We start from the raw sequence: 12,676 nt of genomic DNA, 5'->3' as shown, positions 1-12,676 counted from the left end.
GTAGGGTTTTAGATGCAAAGCACATAGTTGTTCTCCCCCTAGTGGCTGCTCTCAGGCGTGTGAAAGACCACTTAGCTTTGTCCTTGTTGAACTATTAGGGTACCATTTTGATGACCCAACCTTGAATGAATGAAAACTTTATTTAACAGATTGCAGAATGGGTACACAGTACGGCTCAATACACACAATTGTTAAGGGGATGCAGACCAGAGAAAGACGTTTGTCTTGTTTACATCAGGGTCCCCCATTTTCAATTCATAGTGACATTTATCATTTTTACTAAATCTTGTGAACATGTAATTTCTAGATTTTATAGCTCCAAGTATTTCCGCGTTCATTCAGGTTCCGATCTGACTTTGACTCTGATGGTTTTTTCTGGTGCACTTTCATCCACTGCTGCTAGAAAGAAGGATTTAAAAAGACCCCATGCTTTATCTACATTAACACTACTAAAAACGAGGATGAGTAGTTTTTTTGTTTCCCCTGTGTAGTACTATACCCATAGATATCACTAGATGGCTTACCCGCGCTGCTGGCCAACGGAGACCGATGTTGCATGGTGCATGGTGCATGTACTATTGAAATAACCATAGCTTGCTTAATTCTCAACTGTTTGGTTTGTTAAAAACGTCAGAGATGTAGTTATTTTTCGTATAGCTTTGCGCTCTGCTCTATTGGAACTGTCCCTTTAATCATATGCTATCATGAAAACTTTCAACCACATGCACGCTCCTCACCTGCCTGGCCACGCCCACATCCGCTCATACATAAGCGGGGCCATGGCCATACTACCAGCTCCTTCCCTACTTTCACCACTGTGAAGTCCGTGTATAGCACCTCTTCAAGTTCAGTGCTTTGAAGTAGTTAGTTAGTTATAAGGAGCTGTGTTGGCGTTGTCTTTAGTTTTTTCCCTCTCTCACTAATTTACGGGAGAAAGAAAGGATAATGTCGTCACCACCGGAGAGTCTAGAGGATTATTCTGACCTCCACCGGCGCTTCACATTTGGGCTTCCTCGGGGCGTAGTGGGGCTTGCCTGCTCCACGTTGTGCCAGGCAGGTGAGCCTCAGAGGTGCCCGGAGGAGAGTGCGCGTCGCTGGGCAGTTCCCCTGCCAGCGTTGCGCTCCGGCTGTGCAGCTGGATACTATTGCCGCGAGAGGCAGTCGGCTGGCCGACGGTCTCTCTGGGTGGGTGGTGTCTTGCGACCCGGGCTCTCCGCTTCTGCTCGATCACGTCAATTGGCGGTGAGCGGCGGGGGCGGACGGTCTAAACAGATGTGTCAGTTGTGCGGGGTCGGCTGCTCAGGCATACGGCCCCGCAGAACAGCCGGCTCCATGCGAGGATTCCTCCAACCTCTCCATCACGTAGATACAGGCCTGGCCATTAGCTTGTAGCTAGCGGTTAGCCGGTAACGTCCTATGGACAATTGGGATTGCATGGAGAGGACGGGGGGTTCTTGTTTAACGCCCCACGAAAACAGAGGCTTTGTTTTCCTGGGAGCCCCGATTCCGAGTCTGGGTTTGAGTCCCACGTCTCTGAGGAGGGATGCCCTCTGCCATCCGCACTGGACATTGGCCCCCACCTTTCAAAAAGAAAGTGGGTTGTGCTTCCCGGTGCGAGGGGTGCGAGCTTGCATGTTTTGTATATTTTGCATATTTTATCCCTGAGCTCAAGGCGGCAGCGGCCCGTATAAAACGGAGCTTTGCTGCCGACGCCACTGTATCTCTGACAACGCCGTCCTGTGAGGGAGGCGGGTGTTGTCTGCCTTTTTTTCTTTGGGCTAAAGAAGAGGCAGTCGGCTGTCTGGAGTAATCAGGCCTGCATCGCTATTCCTCACATTACACAGCTTCAGTAGTAGCCGGTAGCTAACAGTGGGCCTGTGAGAGCTAGCCGTTAGCTTGCTGCTGCGTTAGCCAGTAGCTAAACGGTGGGCCGGTAAGACCTATCGTTAGCCGGTAGCTGGCCGTTGGTCGGAGCTAACGGTGGGCCTGTGAAGGCTAGCCGTTAGCTTGGTGCTAACCATCAGCCTGGAGTTAGCTGTTAGCTTGTTGCTAACCGTTGGCGATAGCCGTGAGGAGGTAGCGGGCCCTGAACACTCTGATTCGGCGTCATCTCTGGCAGAACGAAGATGTCATCAGCCTGCACCATGGCCGGCCGCAGGATGTGGGCGAAACGCCGGAGCGGGACTCTAGCCGTCGCCACTTCTGGCCCCGCCAGCAAGAGGCCTCGTCAACGAGGTGGACCAGTCATTGTTGCGGCCATTCGTCCTGCGTCCGGGGGTCTGGTAGAACACGTTACCGCTTATGCCCCACTCTCACCCCCCCCCCCCCCCAATGTTTTTGGTTAATAACACAAAGTCCCTCCCAGGGGGTAATGTTTTTGTTTAACAAAACGTGTGTGTTTACTTCACTGTATTTTGGGGGATACGACGTGTGCTATATGAACCCACAGCTACAAATGCTGGGGGCGCCTTCTTGCTTGGAGTTTGTGCAGATTTCTCTGAAATATGCTTGGTTGCTGTGTGTATAACTTGCAAGGCTGTGTTCTAGCACTTAGCCGGGGCTTATGTCATTTCTCTACCTAAGCCAGTGTTTTTTCTTACGTGGTAAGAGTGAACTTGACGGCTTCATTGTATGATGAGGGTTGTGTGTGTTTCATGAAATACGTTTTTAGGTTAAAACGTAGCATTTGAGTCCGCAACTGGTGTGCTATTGTTAGTGTACTAGGGTGGATTATCCCTACTTAGTGAGGGTGAATTTATACTGTCACCGAGTAGTGGGAACCCGGCAGAGCTGAGTCCGGCGGGCCCCCGACTGCAGTGTAAGGGTACTAGATTTAAGGTTAACAAATGGGGCGGATGGGGCCTAGGATTTACTAACCTAGGTGGTGTGTACTGGTCCTTCTCACCCTACAGGGCGATGCTCAGTCTTTGCCACCCAGTATGTCCCTGGGCATCCTTGCATCCCTCCCAAAGAGCAGGTAGAAGGGGGCGTACCCCGTGGAGGAGTGAACGTGACAGTTGTACGTAAGTACCAGTTCGGGCAGGTGTTCCTTCCAGTTCCTCTTCTTTTCCGCGGGCAAACTACGCAACATATCATGCATGGTCTGGTTAAATCTCTCGCATTGGCCATTCCCCTGGGGGTGATAGGGAGTGGTTCTTGGAGATCCCGTAAAGTCTACAGAGTTCTTTGATGACGCCAGATTCAAAGTTCCGACCTTGGTCCGCATGAAGTCGAGGGGGGCAGCCATTGTACACAAACCAATGCCGGGTGAGTGCGGCGGCGGTGGTCTTGGCGGTCTGATCTTTGGTCGGGATGGTGATAGTGAATCGGGTGAACATATCGGTCAACACCAGGACGTTCTCGTAGCCGCCCGTCGACATCTCTAGGACGGTAAAGTCCATAGCTAGGACTTCCATGGGCGCAGTCACGTTGGTGCAGGTCATAGGGGCCTGAGACTTAGGGAACACGTCTCGGGCTAGCGCACACCGTTTACACTGTTGCACCCAGCCATTCACCTCTGCTGCCATCCCTATCCAGAAGTAACTTCGCCTCATCAGGTCTATGGTCCCACGTCCCACGTATGGTCCCAAGTGTCCACCATGGTCATGTTGGGTCTCATATATATGTGTCGCCGCAGAGCCGTCGGCACCACCAGTTGCAGGACCTCCTCCCCGTCTTGGGGGTCACTAACGTGTCGAAACAGTATCTGGTTGCGTAAACGGAAACGCTCCCACTGTCCATATAACTTGCGGAGGCATGGGTTTACTTCTTGCAACAGTGCTTTGGTAGGTGGGGTCCCACGGGCCACTGCCTGCCATACTGGTCCCAGTTCGGGGTCTTCTACCTGGAGTTGCCGTAATTCGTCCCAGCTATATCCGCTGTTTCCCTTCCGTGCCACTATTTGCCTTGCGACAACTGCTGGGACCCCCGACGTATCGGCCCGGTTCTCAGGGCCTAGGCAAGCCCGGACTTCTTCCACCGGGATCACTATGAAGCCCTCATTCAGGCTCCCCTCGTCCGCCTGTCTTGCGACTATGGCGGGTGCCCCAGACGGATCGGTCCACGCCTCGGGGCTCAGGCGAGCACGGACTTCTTCCGCCGGGATCACCAGCGAGCCCCTTTTCGGGCCCACCTCGCCCGTTTGTCTCTTGCAGATCGCTGGGACTTCCGGCGGATCAGTCCGTTCCTCGGGGCCCAGCCGAGTACGAACTCCTTCCGCTGTGATCACTAGAAAGTCCTTTTCTGTGTCCACTACTTCTGGTTCTTGTCTCATCGGGATGTGCGACAAGGCATCGGCATTTTGGTTGAGTCGGCCGGGTTTGTAATGTACTACAAAATCGTATTCGGCCAACTGTGCGACCCAGCGCTGCTCCACCGCCCCCAGGTTGGCCGTGTCCAGGTACCGCAAAGGGTTGTGATCGGTGACCACAGTGAATTGGGAGTAGAGCAGGAGGTCCCGGAACTTCTCGGTGATCGCCCACTTCAGGGCGAGAAGCTCCAGCTTGAACGCGCTGTAGTTTCGGGTTCCTTTCAGACCCTCGTAGGCCCCTGCTCGCGAAGGCGATGATGCGCTCCATGCCCTCTTGCCTCTGACTCAGCACGGCTCCCAACCCCAAGTAGCTTCCGTCCGTGGTTACTACGAAGGGGAGTCGGAGATCCGGATACGCTAACACAGGTGGCGCCATTAGGCACCCCCGCAGTCGATCGAAGGCCTCCTGGCAACTCGGAGTCCATTGGAAGGGCTCGGTCCGGCCCTTAGCGAACCCTTTCTTTTCTTTCCCCATGAGGGCATGTAGTGGTTGTGCTACCTGGGCGAAGTGGGGTACGAATCGCCGGTAGTAAGACATGAATCCTATCACTTGTCTCACCTCTTTCACCGAGCGCTGTGCCGTCCAGTCTTCCAGGGCCCTTACTTTGTCGGTGTCGACTTGAACCCCGGCCGCAGAGACAATGGGTCCCAGAAACTTTACCTCCGCCTTGAGGCCGTGTTCGCGGAGGAGTCCGAACACCAGGTCTAGCTTCTGACAGTGGCTCTCAAAGTCGCTAGAGAACACGTCATCCAGATAGACCAACAGAACGCAGAAGGCCAGGTCTCCTAGTACCGCGGTCATCAACCACTGGAACGTCGCCGGCGCATTGCACAGCCCGAAGGGCATACGGGTCCACTGGTAAAGGCCGAAGGGCGTAGTGACGGCAGTCTTTTCTTGATCCTCCTCTTTCACCGCCACTTGGGAGTAGCCGGCCGTGAGGTCGAGGGACGAGAAGACCTTGGCCTGCCTGAGGGCGTCTAGGGACTCCTCTATCCGGGGTAGAGGATAAGCATCTCGGTGCGTCACATTGTTCAGTCGACGGTAGTCGCAACAGAACCGCACGGAACTGTCCTTCTTGATCACTATCACTGCTGGTGACGCCCATGGGCTACAGCTCTCCACTAGGACGCCCTGGGCCACCAGGTCCTGCACGTGTTGTTTCACCTCTTGAAAAATGTGGGGAGGTATCCTCTGTTTGATGGGGGGTGCGTCCCCAGTGGGGATGTAGTGGGTGATCGTGGTAGTGTATCCATAGTCTCTGTTGTCTCTGGAGAACACCGCCTTGTGTTTCTCCAGTACCTGGTTCAGTCGGTTCACTTGCCCATGGGTGACATCCTGGAGGTTCGCTTGTACGGGCACCGCTAATCGGCTGGTCTTCCCATTGGCGGCCTCGGGGGCCATGCTGTCCCCGGCGTCAATCGCCGTCACCCTCAATCCTCCGGCAACTTCTTCTACGACCACCCTCTCTTTGGGCAGCACTTGGCGGGGACGGTAGAGTTCCGCCAGTCGGGACCGGGGCCGGAGCACGATAGCTGTGTCGGTCGGGTTTAACAGCCGCACTGGCACCCTCCCATTCAGGGCGTGGGTCACTACATTGGCCACCAGTAGGCTGGGCGGTAGGTTGGCACTCGGAGTTCTCTCGAGCATTACGGGGCGTCGTATCCTCGCCGAAGTCCCGCAGCGGCCCTGGACGATCACCTCACTGTGGGGGGGAATGACTACAGAGTCTCTGCCAGCCACCTTCACGTACCCCATTTTCCCCAGGGCGTTGCACCCCTGTTCCTCTTGGGCGACTGCAGCGACGACGCGGCGCAGGGCGGCGCTCCCGGTGTCGGAGCGGTGGCGGCCCGTTCGGCGTATCCCATCCACTCCGGCGAAGAGGGCGTACACCCCACTGAGTATGTTCATCCCCAGAAGGCCAGGGACTGGGTTTCCCGTTGGGCCGCAGTTGGGGTCGTCTCTTACTACGAACACACACTTTCCGGAGAACTTCATCCCGTAGACATTCCACGTCTGCGAAGAGGCAACCAACCACTGGTATTTCTAGGCCGTTAGCGGCCATGAGAGTGACCCAAGTGGCGGAGGACAGTCTCTCTTTCTTGAATTGCTGCTTGAAGTGGGTTTCTGTCATGGTGGTCACTTCGGACCCGGTGTCTAGGAGATTTTAATTTTAATACCTCCACTTGATCTTCGGCTGGCACTTTGCTAGTCCGGAAGTGTGATTTCATCGCCCGGATCCAATCTTCCACCGACGGTTCTCACCTCTCTTTCCCCCCCCCAAACTCGCTGCACTTTCGGTCCCGTTGGATATACACAGTAGAGGTTCGTTGGGTTTGGGTTTGGGTTTGCTCTCGAGGACGGCCTTGACTAAGGAAAGGGCTTCTATCTGGTCGCTCCGGGCCTGCTCCATGAGCAGCGTCTGTTGGTCCAGGTGGCCTGCTTGGTCGTGGTATTTGGCCTTCAGAGCCTCTACGCAGGCGGCCAAGTCTCTCATCGTGTCCGCCCCCTCTTCCTTCACCTCGGGGGGAGCCTGCTGGACACTCAATTGCTTTAGGCGCGCCGCCTGGGCCTTGCACTTTTCCTGGAGTGCCTCGTATTTTGCTGCCATTTCCTGCACGGTGCGGGTCTGTTCGTCTGCCATTTCTGGTCGCTCAACAGGTCACTCAAAAGGGATTCGGTTTGGATGTTGATCCTGTTCGTGACGCCAAATGTAATAGGGTGGATTATCCCTACTTAGTGAGGGTGAATTTATAATGTCACCGAGTAGTGGGAACCCGGCAGAGCTGAGTCCGGCTGGGCCCCCGACTGCAGTGTAAGGGTACTAGATTCAAGGTTAACAAATGAGGCGGATGGGGCCTAGGATTTACTAACCTAGGTGGTGTGTACTGGTCCTTCTCACCCTCCAGGGCGATGCTCAGCAACCCCTAAACACCCACACTCCCCCTAGTACGTCCCACACCCCCTCACACCCGGTGGCAGTAGTGGTGGATGATATAATTCTTCCCCAAAGCAGTACCGTACCCTGCTGACTGTTGGAGACCTGTAAGGAGCACCTTCCCCAATTACCCATATACCGTGGATCAAAAGAGGTTAGACGATAATGATAATAATAATGAATAAGGAAAGAGGTTAGACGATAATGCACATTAATCCACACACACAGTGAATCCAGTTACTCGCCTCTCCTTTTACTGTAAGATACTGCAACAATCAAACAAACAGAAGATAACCACATTAACCTATGGGTTAACATTCAGCACAAAATCCCTTTAAGGGTTAATACTCGCTCCGCACACTTCCCATAATTATACACTATGCAGTACCCAATCTGGAGGAGGTTAGCACAAAGCTCGAACGAGCTACCTGGATGAAAAACACCTGTAGCATATAGGTGCTGCAACACAACGTACACACAACCAAAATAAGTGGGGCCCACACTTTTAAATTAAATAATAGTCCCTAAAGCTAAGCCGGCATTACCCAAAATAATAAAAGATGGAGCGCTCGTTCGCGGCTTGGGAACGTGGTGGCTCAAAACATGGCAGCTCCTTCACTCTTAGCGAGCATGCTATCAAAATAACAGGTGAGAGTTCGGCCATGAAGGTCCTGAGCTACCGTCACCTGTGGTACACGAAGGCAGGGTGGTCTGGCATGGAGTAGGTAGAGGTGGTGATGCCTTGGACGTCTGGGGAGCTGCAGCAGAGGCGAGGCGACGGGCTGAGCTAAAGGCTACTGTCCTATACGTCAGCTAACTACCAGCCGGGGCAGCTAGGCTAACTCTTCCACTATACATATAATACGCAACGCTTCGATGGTCGAAGTCCCCGCCCGTCTGTTGAACATCCTCTTCGTCTTTCGCCCCTACTCACTATACTTGGAAGCTAAACTCACGGCGCACAACGCTACTTCCACTCGCTCTGATGCACATGGCGTTCCGTGTGTTCTGCAGGTAGATGGCTCTCCGCCGACACGTCCTCTATCATCTGGGAATTTCGGCGAAGAGAAGGCTCCGCCCGTGTGACTCCTCCTTGATCCCAGCTTCTTCGTCACCTCTACCTGTTGCCAGACCAACTCCCACCAGCTCCCCCTGGCGACCCCCCTCCTCTGCCAGGTCTCACTGAGTCCAGAGCAAAACGACTGAGTCCCAGAGCAAAACGGGTCACAAAGCAAAATTACACAACAATAATTACACAACAGTTAGAAGGACAGTCAGACACATTCACGTGTCTACATTAGCTTACAGAGTTATACGTATGCATGTGAACCAAGGACTTTTTGGTCCCTCTCTTCAGTCTGTTAATTTTGTCTTTGCTTAAGGGTAAAGGTATAAAATATAGCAGGTGGCAAGTTTTTTCTCACATAAATTAGAGCCGTGGGTAAAACCAGTTTTTTACACAAACAAGGTTATCGGCTGAGGTTGGCGTGCATGATGTAAAGCTTTTACTCTACAGGTAAGTATGTGCTTTCATGTAGCGCGCTATGCAACTGGTGTCACAGCTCTGCTTTTTTATGGCGTTGTATCAGGGGTGAGGTGTTGAGGGGGGTGGACAGAATAAACCTCCCCCCGGATATAGTTATATCCTTTACGAAACTGATTGGCCGGGAGGTTGTGCCTTTCTGCCTATCAGTTTCCCTGACAAGGGTGTTCTCTCTCTCATCATGGGAAAGGGGAGGGGGGATTTCCCTGTTTCCAACACCAAATTAGGATAGGTGGGACACAGGATTTCCCCGGCCATTTGAAGACGTCACAGGCACGTTTTTCTTATTGGCCAAGAGACATGTCTGTGAGTTACAGGGCCTGTGCTACAGGCCGCTGTCATTGTAAAGGAGGGGATGCAATGCAGTCGAGACTATTGGTTCTTCTGCTCTGCTCCCTACCAGTAGTGTATATTGGGCCGTTTTGATTTTTCAGAGCCTCCTCAGGGAGTTTTCAGAGCCTCCTCAGAGTGTCAGAGCCTCCTCCTCAGAGAGTTTCAGAGCCTCCTCCTTAGGGAGTTTCAGAGCCTCCTCCTCAGGGAGTTTCAGAGCCTCTTCAGAGAGTTTCAGAGCCTCCTCAGAGAGTTTCAGACCCTCCCTCTCAGTGAGAGAGCCTCCTCAGAGTGTCAGAGCCTCCTCCTCAGAGAGTTTCAGAGCCTCCTCCTTAGGAAGTTTCAGAGCCTCCCTCTCAGTGAGAGAGCCTCCTCAGAGGAGCCTTCTCCTCAGAGAGTCTTAGTCTACTTAGTCCAATTGTTACATGAACCTTTTTCAATTGTTTTACTCACGTTGAGGTCTCTCTGGGAAAACCGCTGTCTTCCCCTCTTACATAAAGAGCAGAATTGACACGGTTGTTATTCCAAGGCTCGACGTATGAGAGCCCATGTCTGTGTCTCTAGTACCGGCTTCCGGTACTAGAGACACAGACACGGGCTCTCATACGTCGTACAAGACAGCGAGGGGAAACATTGTGGGGCTCTTTCTTGTTAGAAATTCGCCGTCACTGTTCTCGGGTTCTTTACGAGCATACACACTGTTTCATAAATCAGCGTTTGGTCTTACGAGACCAATCAGCGCTGGCCCAGGGTGTTTTTCAATGATTGAATCCGCTTTTTGGGACCGGCGCGCCTTGGTTCCCCAACATCATAAAAACAGCGTTTTTTTATGCGGTCGGCTGGGAAGGAGATTTCTTTTCTCTACCGAGCGCCAGTGCACTAGGTTAGACTCGAGGACTCGCGTGCATCTCCGGGGGGAGATGACGGAGTAGATCAAACATTGGCAGGGGGGTTTCACGCCCCCGTTAGGTGGGCCACCGGGAGCAGTGCGTTCGCGTACTGACCGTCTTGGTGGCGCCCTCTGTGATGTTTTGGATCGACACGCGTACCTACCCCCCTCTTAGGACTGGGGGCGGCGGTGTGACAAGGGCACAGGACTTGTCCTGGTCGCGCCCGACCGGATCAGTTTAACCTGTTGTCCGCCGGGGCGCAGACAAGTTCTGGTACCCCGAAGGACCCTGAGCTTTTCCGGGGGGGAAATGCCTGAGCGGGCCGGACGTCACAGGGGTTGATGTCATGAATGTAAGTGCCACTACGAGTTGCCCTTAACAATGGTGTGCATTGGTCCATACTATGTTGTACCTTTTTGCACAATGTTAGGTGGGTTGGTCCTTCTCCGTTCATTTCACCCCTCCCTCCCTGCTAAACCGGGGATGGGAGGGGGCTGTCGGGGAGGCTGCTTCTGTCAACTCCTCTATGCATCCCTGTGTAGGTCCCGGTTCTCCAGACCCAGGTCGGGCCTTGCCCTCGTTGACCTGTTGGCCTGGGTTAACCCTTTTTAAACCTGAAACGCCTTGAACTGCATTGTATAGCCTGTGTATACACGCAGTTATGTTTCTGGGGTTTCTTAATGGGTTAAGGGAGCAACCATTTTCTGTTAATAAACATAGGGGGGTGGTTGTCTCCCTGATGTGTTGGTAGCAGAGTCGACTCTCTGGTTGAGCCCGGGTCTGACCCCGGCTGCCCGAGTGTATGCCCCTGCATGTTTTGTGACATCTGCCAATTGTGTCAAACTCTTTCTCTGAACCTCGACCCCCCAGGATTAATAAATTGGCAGGGTTCATGGCCCCATGAGATTGTGACATGGTGCACGGCATACCAAACACCCTTTCCGCCGGGATACTGGTCCTACAGTAAGCCCCTTAGGCGCCAGTCTAGTCCGCAGTGCTCCGGGCGCAGGTCGAGTTCTGCTCTTAAGACCTGTCGACCTGGATTGAGGGATCAACCTCCTTGGAGGGTTGTCTCCCTGGTGCGCCAGCTGGCCCCACGACATTGTGGGGGGGAAGCCTCCTTGGGAGCGCTTCGGAGCGGCGTGCCAGGGGAAGAAGGACCTTCACCTATTTTAGGCCCTGTCCGATACGCTGGCGATGTGGGGGGTGGTGTCACCAGTGACCGTCTGGTGGGGTCTCGATGCCGCAGCCTTGTTGACCTCACTAGGCCCCTTTTTCAGGGGGTCTTGGCCCCCGGGATGTGGCCTGGGGCTGGGACCTCCTCCGCGCCCCGCTGCTACGGCCTTGCCACGGGGTTGGGGCTTTTCGACCCGACCCTGCGATGTTGGGGGCTGTGACAGTTTTTTTTTGCTTCACGTCCGTTCCCTGGTGGCGTGCGGGATGCACGTCCGAGTAGTCGCGGGCCCTTCTATACGAAGGTAAGTCCCACGGTCTGCTCACCCTGTGCGTTTGAGGTACTGAACCCTCTTCGCACAGTCGGGTCCGTTCTCCCTCCCGTCCCTCACTAGGGGGCTCGGATCCTCCCCGGTATACTAATGGTTGTAGGGGACCTCAGCCGGTACATCTGTCGGGCTTTCCGCTCTGCTCCACCCTTGTGTTCCAATAGAGCAGAGCGCAAAGCTATACGAAAAATAACGAAGGTTATCCTATAACCCTAGTTATTTGAGTATAGCGAGCGCTCTGCCCTGACTCACTGAGGACCCCATGTGTCATCCGTTTCGGCGGTGAAAGACTGGGAAAGGAGCTGGTAGTATGGCCATGGCCCCGCTTATGTATGAGCGGATGTGGGCGTGGCCAGGCAGGTGAGGAGTGTGCATGTGGTTGAAAGTTTTCATGATAGCATATGATTAAAGGGACAGTTCCAATAGAGCAGAGCGCTCGCTATACTCAAATAACTAGGGTTATAGGATAACCTTCGTTATCATACTGCATACCTATGTGGTACCCTTGACTGAGATTTCATAATCAAAATGTTAGATCAACCCTGAAAACTGAAAATATCTGTGGTAATAGTAATTCATGCATTACATGGACTCTCAGAGTACATTCTGGAGGAACCTTCAGGCAAAACCTCTCTAATGATAAGGTTGTTTACACAGTTGTAGAAGCGCCATTCCAAACCCCCAGGAACCAAACACCTTCTAGACATGTGACGGTTGAGCACAGCACAAGAGGCTGAAAGCGGAGATGCCTCTGTGAGACAAGACCAATGTGGTTGAATCTATACAATAATAGATTACCATTTTAGGAATGCCAAAGCTGGTTCCTTTCATAGAGTAATACAAAGTGTCAGTTTGGTAGATGGGGTTTGGTGCTGGCTCTTGTGGACTGAATGGTATTAACCTAAGAAGCAATGACTGTACTGGGTTAATGCTAGATCATTACACAAGCCCTATTAAGGGAAGGTTAAAAGGTCTGAAGTCATCAGACCTCCTCGCTGTTGAAACTGGAAGGAGACACCAACAAGGAAGTCAGGGGGGGGGGCGGACCAGCCTCCCCCACACGGTCATCTAAGGAGAAACGCCATGTATGGAAGCAAGGGGAAATAATGGGGTATAAAATAAGGTATTGGTGAGAGAGAGAGGAGGCCAGCTCAGACCCGCCACGA

This window comes from Notolepis coatsorum, assembly GCF_963971535.1.
Source record: "Notolepis coatsorum genome assembly, chromosome: 4".
Classification (NCBI taxonomy): domain Eukaryota; kingdom Metazoa; phylum Chordata; class Actinopteri; order Aulopiformes; family Paralepididae; genus Notolepis; species Notolepis coatsorum.
This window is presented reverse-complemented; position numbering follows the sequence as displayed.